We start from the raw sequence: 12,888 nt of genomic DNA, 5'->3' as shown, positions 1-12,888 counted from the left end.
TTAGCCATGTTATCCAATGGGAGGTGGATAACATGGCTAAGAGCTAATGCGTGAATATCGCTGTATTCTCAGCGATATTCACGCTATCGCCGGAAAAATTATTGCTTTGGAGATAAACGTTGCTAATAGCACGTTATTTCAGCAATAATTTCCGGCGATGCTTAGCGATAAAAAAATCGTTGCTAAGCCTAGTTAGCGATAAATATCGCTACTTGTTGGTAATATGCCCCTTGGTGTGGGGTTCAGAGGCCGAAACGTCTCACACCTCGTGAGATTAGGTGATTGTATCATTCCACCTCCTAGGAAGTGTTTGTTTTGCATTGCAAAAGGGACTTTTTTACATCCCAAAACTAAAATGAACTAGGACATTTTTGTCACATTAAATTGAAGATGTCACACAAGGATTCCAAACACAAACAAAGCTTTTTCTTAACATTGTAATACTTGAAATGAAGACAGTCTTCTAAGTCATAAAATACATTTTTAGTCAAATCTATAAAAGCATAGACCATTACCAAATAGCAATCATCAAACTCCACTCCTTTCTCGGTGTTGCTTGTGTATACGAAATCAAAGATATATGTGACAATAATAATCACATTTATAAAGCATATATGTGTGAAGTTCATGTGTCAGCACTTCCAAACTCTACTATATTGAAACCAGACCTACTTGCTTTAGTGATTCTTATCTATTCCAGCCACTTTGTACTTTGCAGGCAGACATTGTGTTAGGGCTTAACAACATGCTTGCTGATATCATTAATGCTATGAGCCAACTTACAGTGTGTGAGTAGGCAGCAGAGATACAGCAGGGAGAGAAGGGAACAACAAAGAAACAACGGATGAAAAATAACAAGGAAGTGACTTAAGAAAGCAGCCAATTGGTATCAGAGAGAGTGACCCGGCTGCAGAGATAAGGTAAACATATACAAACAGGCTAAAACAAAGCCAATAGGTCTGGCGTTACCATAACTAATATCGCCTGCCATGTATAAAGCACAGAACAAAACAAATATTTAAAAATGGAAAATGAATAAAAGACTTACTCCCATGGCAAAACACGCCGGCCGACCTGAGTTATGACATGGGTTGTGTGCGTTGCATATTGTAACCGTCGAACTTCATTAGTTTTGCACATTTCAGCCTACTTAGTTTTTTTTCAGGATATATATAGACCACTTCAAGATATACCACTTACCACTTCATTTTCTGCAACAAAAACACCCAAATATGATTAGGTGCTTTTATTACAGACAGTGCATGGGTAAGTGGTATAGACCCATATTTCACAGTGAACAGTGAAATATGGGAATATGGCATGCTTCCTTTTGAAATATGGATTGATTTCATCATCATACTAAAGCCCCAAACCACTATGCAGAACGTTACCATTATCTGTGCTACTAGGATTATGCAGCTTAGACAATCAAATTATGAAGCAAGGTTTTCTTAATTATGATGCAAAAAATGTAATTATGAGGCATATTCTCTGGCAGAATTATTTTTTATCCATTTTTTCTAGACTTTCTTTTTGTTGCAAATTCTGCAAATCATCCAGCAAATTATGAAGCAAATGAATGAAATCAAAATTAAATTGGGAAACACTACAGCCACAGAATCACATAAATCACCTGAGCCTCACCTTTGTTCATTGTATTATCAACAATTTTTTCATCAGTGGCATGAATCACTGTGCCGCAATCAAGTAACTGGTGTATAGAGCCCGTCGGGTGCATAAGAAATCGCTCAAAGCATGGAGCCCCTGAACTCAGGCCAAGGCAGTCGTGGGATAAAGCAGGAACATTAGTTGAGAACATTTCTTAAGGGTGGTGGATTTGTATTGTACTATTGGTTTCAAAGTGTCATTTGTACTGGCAAATGGTTATGGCTCCCAGTGATATATCGGTACAAAAGGGGGTGATGATGGACGGAGCATCTGAACCAATCAAACACTCACACACAGTCAACAGATCTGGGTTTAATCCAGCACAGTTCTTTAGCCCACTCTGCCACCCCAGTTCAGACATGGCCATATGCAAATCAGTCTGACCCTGTGCCTCATGGGAACAGTCCAGCCCGAACTGCCAATCCATGCCTTCCCTGGACCGGAAACAAGCTTCCTAGGACCAGTTTCTGGCATTACAGCCGTCTTCAGCCAGGCTTGCTTGAAACCAGTGGCAAAGTGAGCAAGGGACTCACGTCTGAGCATACCCTGCCAATTTATGGCGAACAAAGCAGTACAAAAGGGGGTGGTGATGGACGGAGCATCTGAACCAATCAAACACTCACCCCCAGTGATATATGGCACATGTTCATGTATGTTTTCCGATGATACATTAAGTTCAATCAAAAGAGTTTATAAAAATATTACACAGTTGAAGAAAGCAGTATTCAACCCGGAGGAAAATCTGGATCCCAAAGGATACAAAGAGTCACAAAGAAACTGAGGCCACGATTTATGAATTCAAAGCATTGTACCTGTGTCACACGAGGTGACGCAAAGACATTACAAAAGCTTCAGGAATACTTACAAAGCCATAAAAGGGGCAATTTGTGTCACCTTGCATGGCTTCGTAAAGAAATGTAATGCAACGCACATGCTTGTGCTGGAGCACGCTTCATTATAGCTAGGGTGGCTTCCCATGGGTGGAACCTGGATGTTCCCATACATCCACCCATGAACTGAGGTGCATCCACAGATTTACTAAAACTAGTCAACCTGGGAATGCATCAAAATGCTGTGCCTTCCCCAGTTAGGCGTAGCACGGAGAAATATTGTCATTTCTCCTTGTTATTTCCTCTTTCCACATGTCCTGCATTCTGCTGCACACATAGAAAGAGAAAGACATGCATCTAAGGATTATTGTTGTGCAGGAAGGTGTCTCTTCCTGTACAAAAACAATCCTGCCTGTAACAAGGGGTAACCTTGCACCATGGTGCATGGTTGCCTGTGTTGGCGGTAGTCGGCACACAGTGCGCGAGCGCAAGCTGAGAGCCCAAAGGCGCCATATCTTTGAAAATATGGAGTATTTCTGCTCTCTCCCTTTCACGCAACACAGAAACTTTGCTGCACTGCATTGTGTGAAATATTAGTAAATGTGCCCAAGAATGCAAAAGAAATTCACTCAAACATAAAAAATGTTTGCTCAATAATTGCACAGCTTAGAGTCCTGGACTTTCAAAAAGCCTCATGAGTAAAGACTCAATTTAGAACTTAGATTCAATGAAGAGCTCAGATTTATTAAGATATGCCTTTAATAGATTGTACTGTTACTGGTGTTCAGTCCATATCAATGCAATGGTTTTAACCTGTACATCCATAAGTTTTCTCAGGATTTGAATATTATAGTAGGTCTGTCATGAAGACATGTTCTACAGGGAATATCGTCATATCACACTGCAGGTAAGAAGTGCCATTGCGGATAGATATTTTAATTATAGAGGTGGTCATCTGGAGTTTCATGAAGCAGGAGCACTGCAGTAAATCAGTGGTGTACCAGCCAACTTGTAGCTCCCACACTGTAGTTAGAATGTGGGGAAGTGGTGGATTTCTGACAATATAGTTTCCGCTGGCTCAGCCCTCAGTCACCTGACCTGACAGACCATTTGCCCTAGGCCTGTCTGGTAAAGGTGACGGTCATCCTGCCCTATGAAGGGAAAGGTCAACATTGTTCGATTTTCCTCCCTACAAAATGAAAATCACAGTTACATGGCACCTTAAATAGGATAACAATTTACAATGTCCAGAAAGAAACAAATGTTGATACAGAGGCACCTAGAAAATGTAATTGATTTGTAAAAATTGGAAAAAAAGGAATATTAATAACCATTTGGGTCAGAACATTTGTTAGAGCACAACGTGGTTATGTATCGTAGGAAAACAGAAAAATAAAGAAAATACATGGTAACCTTAGAAGTAAAACTGAATGTGTATCTCTTGCCTTAGAACTTGAAGAATACAAATAAAAATGATCTAAAGGTATATCCAAGAAAATACCTAACCGCCGTACAAAAGGTTCAGTTTGGTATCATCCAACATATTGTTGGGTTTACAAATATATATATATATCACTGCAAAAGGGGAACAGATCAATCTTATACCACAGACAACAGACCATACATTTTACCCTCCTTAATTATTTTAAGTTTTTCCAACGTTTCTACTACTATTGCGTAAGGAGAGATCAAAATCGACAAGTATGGGCGATCATGGCGGACGCAGCTTAAGCGAGCTCCGTCCCGCCGTTTCATTATCCGCCGAAAATCCTTCCTTTCCGCAGCCCTGAAACGCCCTAAACCACATCTCCGGCAGTCGGAACGGACGGAGGTGCCCCGACAGCGTTTTGGGCGTTGCGGCCGGTTGCTGAGCGGCTGCTGGAGCTCCGTGGTGGTGCGGCCTGCTGCCGAGCATAAAGCCGGGACCTCGAGTTTGGGGTCGCCGGACGGGGGCGAGGTGCGGCCGACGTGGCGGAGGAGCAGTGGCCGGCCCGCACTTCCGGAGCTTCAGCGATTGCGGTGTGCTCTGCGGCTCAGCGAGGGACAGGCTCAGAGGCTGACGACACGACTGCATGGGGCCCCAATCTTCAGTGCCGGAGAGGTGAGGAGTGCGGCGGCGGCTGGTCGGGCCCCACTCGGCGGTCGATTCAGACCGGGGGGCCGTAGTGGGCCTGCGGGGCAGCGGCACACCTCCCGCCCTGTCATTCTCCCCACCTGCACCCTGCTCGAACTTGGCATCTGACCCCCGGCGCTTGCCGAAGATCCTGGGCCAAAGCTGGCTGCCGCGCTTGGACGGCACTTCCAACGCGGAATACTGAGGCCTCTCCCCCGCATCAAAGTCACTGTGAGGCACGTGGAAGGCCTCTCCGGGGGCTGGGAATCTACCAGCCAGCCGTGTGGTGGTGACAGCGGGCGGCAATACGCCGGTGCACAGAGGTCGGGGCGGCCAATCCCAGTAACGAACTACATCCGATGGCCGGGCCCCACGACGGGGAGGAGTGGTGGTGGGGCCCCTGAGGTGAGGCCTACAGAACGGCGTGCTTGCTGCTACCCCGGCCCGACTTGACTTAGAAGGGGGTGCGAGCCCTTCGCGGGGCCACTAACACGAGGAAGAGACGCAACGCCGGTGGAGACGATGACCGGACTAGGGGTAGCCACTCATACCCGGATCACTACTCCCGTGTCGCCCTGGACCTAGTGCCTATATCAGCAGGCGGCCATGACGAGGGGTGGCAACGGTGGTCACACCTCAAAGCAAGGCACGATTGACAAATTCACGCGACCGGCTGGGGTGCCTGAGCCCACCAACATCCGGCCCTGATAACGCCGCCCTCATGGCGGCGATAACTCAATCCAGGGACATGTTCGACGCTAAAATAGGGGCGGTTGGTGCCGACGTTACACTATTGCGCCAGGATCTGCGCAACGCAGTGGTTAGCATCACGAAAGCGGAGACAAGAATTACAGGTGTGGAAGACGATGTTGCGACCTTAAAAAAGAGGGTGGCCAACATGGAGGGGATCCAGAAGGGCCTGGCTCTGAAGGCTGAGGACGCAGAAGGGCGTGCTCGGAGGAACAATCTACGCTTTGTGGGATTTCCGGAGGGCTGTGAGAAGGGCGACATGGAGGCCTTCCTGACCCGCTGGCTGGAGAGGTGGCTCCCTCCGGAATCCCTTTCACGCTGTTTTATTGTAGAACGGGCGCACCGAGCACTGACCCAGAAGCCGCCGGTGGGGGAACGCCCTTGACCGGTGATAGCCAGGCTGCTCAACTACCACGACCGCGACACGATCCTGTGGCAAGAGCGCCTGAAGAAGCCTCTGCTGTTCGAAAGCCACAAAATCCTAATATTTCCGGACTACACCAGGCTGGTTCAGCACCAACGCCAATCCTTCACTGAGGCCAAGGCGCGACTGCGGGCCTAAATATCCAGTATGCTCTGCTCTACCCGGCCTGCTTGCGGGTGGTATTTCAGTCCAAGACCCAATTTTTCAACACCCCGGAAGAAGTCTTTGCCTGGACGGATGAGACGGTCCGGATCAGGGTGCATACCCCCCCGGGCCGAGACTCGGATACGTCCTCCACAACTGGGCCCCCTCGGACCCCTCGACGGTCGCGTAGCAGAAGTAATTGGAGATCCCGCACTAAGAAGAATCCTCCTTCAGAGACTGGAGCGGCCGGGGCCACTGTGACTACAGACTCTCAACCTCCGACATTATAATCTCCGAGGGATGTGGCAGACTTTCAATCAGGATCCAGGGAGGTGATTGCGCTCCTCCTGAATATGGACGACTTTTGCAGACTGCAGTTTGGAACTCCGGCTGTACAAGTAACTTTGTGGTTTTGGGTACCGGGCTGGGGGACGGCATAAGGAGGGCGGACTCGACCCCTCAGTTCAGAAGGGTTTGTTAGTGGGGGGTAGGTTGGGACTGTGTGGGTAGTTTCTGGGGGATCCATTGGGATAGTGAGTACCGGACCTCCCGTTGGGGGCCAGTGACGATCTATACAGCGACAGGTACTTCAATGTTGCTGAGGTATGGGGTGGGGGGAGGAGGGGGTGATTTGGGGGCAGTTGGGAGTAGGGGAAGAGAGGGGGGGTGTTGTGGGTGCTGTTGGGTGGGACGGGAGGAGGGAGAGGGAGAGGAGGGCGGTCGGGAGGGTAGTTAGGTTCGACACAGTGTCTGCGCGAGTTCGGCAGCAAAAATGTATGTGTGTGTGGCTCCGAGAGCCCAGGCTATTGATTTTCCTCCCCATTGACAATGGCAAACGTTCAGGGAACAGGCCTTCCACAGGCGATGTTACGAGTGGTGAGTTGGAATGTCCGGGGGATGCTGGATAAAATAAAACGAAGGGCGGTGCTGCGGCTAGGGAAAAGGGAACGAGCTGACGTCCTCCTCTTACAGGAGACGCACCTCCAAGGCACTAAAACCCTCAGCTTACAGCGGTATGGCTATCAACAAGTGTTTCATGCAGGCTTTGTGAGAGGGTCCCGAGGGGTGGCAGTCCTAGTGCATCGCAGGCTCTCTTATGTACACGAGACGCATTGGGTCGATGCCCATGGTAGATTTGTGTTTGTTAAAGGTGTGGTTGGGGATGAGCCGATGGTCTTTGGTAGCGTGTATGCCCCGCCCCCGCTGCAGGAAGCGCTCATTGAAAAACTGTTCGAGGTGTGGGCTGCCATCCCGAATGTACTGGCGATCGTGGGTGGTAATTGGAATGATGTGATGGATGGACGAGTGGAACATTATAGGCCCGGAGGGGGGCTCCCAGCAGACGCTCCTACAAAACTTAGCGGCTTGGCACAGGGAATGGGATAGATTGACTTGTGGCGATACCAGCATGCTCATAGCCGCGAATACTCCTATGTCTCTGCTATGCACAGGTCCTTCTCAAAACTAGATTACCTGTTCATTCCGTCTCCCTAGATAGCGAGAGTCGCCTCTACGTCTGTGCTCCCTCGTGGTATCTCGGACCACTCCCCTGTGACGCTAGACCTTTCTTTAGACAAGAGACGACAGCCCTTTAGATGGTGCCTGTCTACGTGGCACCTTCAACAAGACCATTACCAATCTCATATTCGGGAGGCCATATCTCACTACTGGGATGAAAATGATAGGCCTGAAACAGATGCCGTCGCCCAGTGGGAAGCTCTAAAGCCTGTGATCCAGGGTGTTGATATTGCCTGGTGTGCAGGAGCCAGCAGAACCCGTAAGAAAGATATAGAGGAGGCAGCGGGCGGGTTCGGGATTTGGAGGGGGAATGTAGTACTAGCGACACGGTTGAGGCGGTCGGGCAGCTGCTGTTAGTTAGCACAGCAATCTTATACATCCCTGTTACTGAACGAGGCGCACCAGCTGTGGCTGACCACGCAGAGTAGAATCTACCAGTGGGGGGATAAGTCCCGTACCATGCTCTACAGACTCTGCCAGCACACCTTCCATGCTCAGACCTTGCCGGGAATTCGGGATGTGCGGGGGGACCCTGTGACGGCCCCGGAGGACTTAGCGGCCAGCTTCGCACAGTATTATGCGGCCCTGTATGCCCCCCAGGAGGTCCTCCCTGCGGAGGACGTGGACAAATTCTTGGCAGACCTTCCGCTGCGCGCGCTCTCGGACGAAGGTCGCTATCAGTTGGAGCTCCCCCTATCGTTGGAGGAGCTGGTTACGGCACTTGGGGAGTTGAACACTGGAAAGGCCCCTGGACCTAACGGGTTCCCGTGTGAATTTATGAAGACCTTTCATCTCCAACTGGAGGTGCGGTATAGAATGGCATTGGAAGCGGCCAGGGAGCGTGGTCGCCTCCCGGCGGACTGGCGACATGCCGAAATTGTTGTCTTCTGTAAGCCTGGGAGACCCCCCGAACATCATTCATCATACAGGCCGATTTCCCTTTTAAATTTTGAAGTGAAAATCTTAGCGAAGGCCCTGGCCAATCGCCTCCTCCCCTATATCACAGATTTAGTTCACCCTGATTAGGCAGGATTTATGCCCCATAGGGCGACGAGACACAATATTCGCCGCGCGCAGGTGGTGGTGGAGGCGGCCCAGGCTGCTGGGATTCCGGCGGCGCTCTTATTAGCCGACATAGATAGAGCATTTGACTCCCTAAGCTGGGTATATCTCCAGGCGCTTCTGTCCCGCCTTAATCTTGGGCCTCGCTTTCTCTTGTACCTACGGCTGCTATACACGGACCTGACAGCGTCTGTGAGGGTGGCGGGAGTGGTGTCGGAACCCTTCTCTATCGGACGGGGAACCAGGCAGGGCTGCCCTCTCTCACCCTATCTATTTGCATTGGCCATGGAGCCGCTAGCGGCGTGGGTGCAGATAGATGCACAGTTGCGGGGACTCGAGTGGGAGTTGGGTCCGTCCGATCGCATTGCACTCTACGCCGACGATGTCCTCTTCTTTCTTACGGACATAAATAGGTCTGGGCCTAGAGTCCTGGAGATAATGCGGGTATTTGGGGAGGTATCAGGTTTACACTTAAACGCGCGGAAATCCATGCTGTGGGTGCTGGGGGGAGGTGAGAGGCAGGGACCCTGGGCGTCAATGTTACAGGAGGCGGCTGGCGGAATTAAATACCTAGGCCTCTTTCTGACTGATGTTTCGGGTGTGGCTTGGGCCCGCAACGTGGTGCCCGTTTGGAACGGAGTGCGATCGGACATGAAAACTTGGTCCAGAATGCCCCTGAATATTTCTGGCCGCTCGGCAATATTTTAAATGGTGGCCCTCCCGCGCCTCCTACACCAGCTGCAAAATCACCCGTATCCCATAGCGCCTCAGTGGTTTCGCCAAGTGAATGCGGCGTTGAGTCAGTTTCTTTGGGCCGGAGGAGTGGCGAGAGTGGCTTTTCGCACTTGCTTCCTATCCACGTACTGTGGGGGCCCTGCCACTTCGGACATTTTGTCATACTACCAAGCGTCTCATTTGCTGGTGCTAAATGAATGGTGGTATGGGGACCTGAATGATCCAGCCTATGCCCTTGAGCGATACATGATGGATCCAGATTCGCTACATACCATCCTGTACTCGGCGACAGTCAGGAAGAGGCTCCCCGTGGTCACCCAGGTGATCTTCCAAGTGTGGCGTGGAGCTCTGCGCCGCATGGGGTGGTGGAACAAGTTAACGAGAGAGACTCCGCTGTGGCAGAACGGGCAACTGCCGGCATTGGCGTCCCTGCAGGGGTTTCGTGGCTGGGACGCCATCGGCATTTCGACGCTGGGGCACGTCATGAAAGGCACAACTCTCAAGTCGTTCCAGGCATTGAGTGAAGAATATGCTATGCCTAGAACCCAATTTTTCAAATACCTGCAGCTGCGTCATGCCTTGTCCCCCTCCCTGGTAGGCCTAGAGTCATTGCCTGAATTTAGCCCCCTTGAGGCTAAGGTGTTTATGGGTGAATTGGAGGAAAAGAAAATTTCTAACATATATCAGACCCTGGTCACGCACTGCTCCTCTTCCCTTGATAAATTGCGCTCTGTGTGGGAGGGAGATGTTGGGGCTTTCGAGAAGGAGGACTGGAGGGAGGCCCTGGAGGCCCCGAGGGGTGCAGCGATAGCAGTGCGATTACGGTTCATTCCATTTAAATACTTACATACGGCCTATTACACCAGAGACCGACTGTGGAAGGCTGGTTTGATTGCCTCCCCTGAGTGTTTGAGGTGCGAACGGGTGGTGGGTACATTTCTTCACACAGTATGGTCGTGCGAGAAGCTGTCGAGGTTTTGGATGGGTGTCTGGGATTGCTTGTCTGAGGTGTTGGGCTGGGACCTCCCCCGATCGCCGCAGCTAGGCCTTTTGCATATCATGGAATGGGTTGGAGGCAACATATATAAACGTCATCTATTAGTCTTGGGCCTTACAGTGGCCAAATGTGATATAGCTCGGGCCTGGAAGGACCCCAGGGCCCCCTTGCTGGAGGTGTGGAGGAGGGGATTGGACTTTTGTATGGGGCTGGAGTGTCCAGTGTTTGAGGCCAGGGGCTGCCCCCGGAAGCATTTTAAGATATGGAAGCGATGGGCGGACTATAGAGGGCTGTGGCTGGAGCCACCTGTGTCACAGGACGTTGAAGCAGAACATTTACTGGTAGACCATGGGTGAAAAGGAGCACGCACTGTTAGAGATTCGTTAACCTGTGCCTTGGGACTATGTAGACACTGTGTGGGGGTGAGGGTGGGACCCGGGAGGGAGGGTAGGGAGTTGGGAGTTGGGAGGCACATATCAATACCAAATGTTGATTGAACTGAATATATGTGATGACTTATTATTTGCTCACTGGTCCTTCGATGTGTTGAGGGACAGTGTCCCATATGTACTTCGTCAGCAACATAATGAATTTTGTTCTGAAAAAAAAAATCGACAAGTATACATTTTAAAAACGTTTTTGTAATTGTGAGAATTAGTCTACAAAATTAGATTGCTTCACATATAGTAAAAAAACAAAGTGTTTGCATACATACAGTTCAGGCACAATGCAAAAGAACAAAATCCAGCATGTAATGGGTTACTCAAGAGTAACCCATTGCATGCTTGATTTTGTTCTCAAGAGTGATTTTCAATAAAAATAAACTGGTCTATGAACATTGCACATAACAGCTGATTTCCCAAAGTAGTCTCGAGAAAAATACTAAAAAGGGATGTTTAGTTAAATGTATTTATATCATATGGTGAACACCCTAAATATCGATTCAGAAGTATCGTCTGCCGAGAATATCGAAATAAAAATATAGAATGGACAGAATATCGAATTACCAAAATATAGTTGGTTAGAATATCGAAATTAAGGTAAGAAATATCGATTCCCATAATATCGAAGTTAAAATATCATTCACCATAATATCTAAAAAAAAATTGTGTTATGTATGCCAGTATATGTGTTAAAAATATATATTATATTTGTAGTGTATGTTTAATTTTTTTTAAATAATGAATGTTTTGTTATTTAATTTTTGCGTAATTTAATTCTATAGCGGGTTGTGGGTTTATAGCGGAATAAGGTGGGAAGTAATTTAATTATAGTAAATTAAATATTAGTTTTTATGAATTCATAATTATGGTTAATTTAATTTTGCGTTTTAGTTCTGTAGCGGGTTGTGGATTTATAGGGGAATAGGGTGGGAAGTAATTTAATTGTAATTAGTAAATATGTATTTTTGTTTGCATGTACTGATAATTATTTAATAGTTAATTAATAATTGGTAATTATGTTTTTATTAATTGCTAATTAGGTTTTAATTAATTGCTTAATTGATAATTATGTTAATTGTTTTAATTTAATATTTGGAGTGGGTTGTGGGTTATAGGGTAATAGGGTGGGAAGTAATTTAATTGTATTTAAGTAAATATGTATTTATATTTATATTTATAAGTATTGATAATTAATGAATTGGTAATTAATTATTAATTGGTAATTCATTTTTATTAATTGGTAATGTTTTTATCTTATTACATTTTTGGTATTGAAAAGTATTTGGTTGTTAATTAATTATTAATAGGTAATTAATTTTTTATAAATAACATTTATTGGTATTTATAATTAATTAAAAAAAATTGTAATTGGTAATTAATTTAAATTAATTTTAAATTGGTATTGATAATTTATTCTTAATAAAATATTAAATCATTACTTTACCTACTGTTGCACTCTCTGGAGTGGGAATATTTATTTGTACGCTTCCGCTATCCAACGCTTTCCCTACTATTGCACTCTCTGGAGTGGGTATAGTAATTTTTACCCCTACGGTATCCAACGCTTTCCCTACTGTTGCACTCTCTGGAGTGGTAATAGTATTTTTTACCCTACCGCTATCCAACGCTTTCCCTACCTTTGCATTCTCTGGAGTGGGAATAGTAATTTTTACCCCTACGCTATCCAACGCTTTCCCTACTGTTGCACTTATTGGAGTGGGAATAGTAATTTTTACCCCTAAGCTATCCAACGCTTTCCCTACTGTTGCACTCACTGGAGGGGGAATAGTAATTTTTACCCCTACGCTATCCAACACTTTCACTACTATTGCACTCATTATTAATTAACCTAAAAAGTATTACTTTAATTATTTTAATTATTATATATTATATATTTTTATATTTAAATAATATGTTTATTTATATATATCAATATATTTGTAATAACGTTCTAAATATTTTATAATTAATATTAATAATTATTTTATGGAATTATTAAGTAAATATATATTTTTTAAATGTTTTACATTTCAATTAATATTTTTACATTTTAAGCTTTTTTACATTATTTTGCCTATTTTTTTTAAACTTTTTTTTAAAAACCTTTATTGATAACATTTTTTTAGACATAGACAGGCATATGTAATCTCATAATACATCATGTGCATCAGAAGTAACATTAGGTCGTGATAGCATATGAGAGA

Source organism: Lissotriton vulgaris, chromosome 12 (assembly GCF_964263255.1).
Source record: "Lissotriton vulgaris chromosome 12, aLisVul1.2, whole genome shotgun sequence".
Taxonomy (NCBI): Eukaryota; Metazoa; Chordata; class Amphibia; order Caudata; family Salamandridae; genus Lissotriton; species Lissotriton vulgaris.
This window is presented reverse-complemented; position numbering follows the sequence as displayed.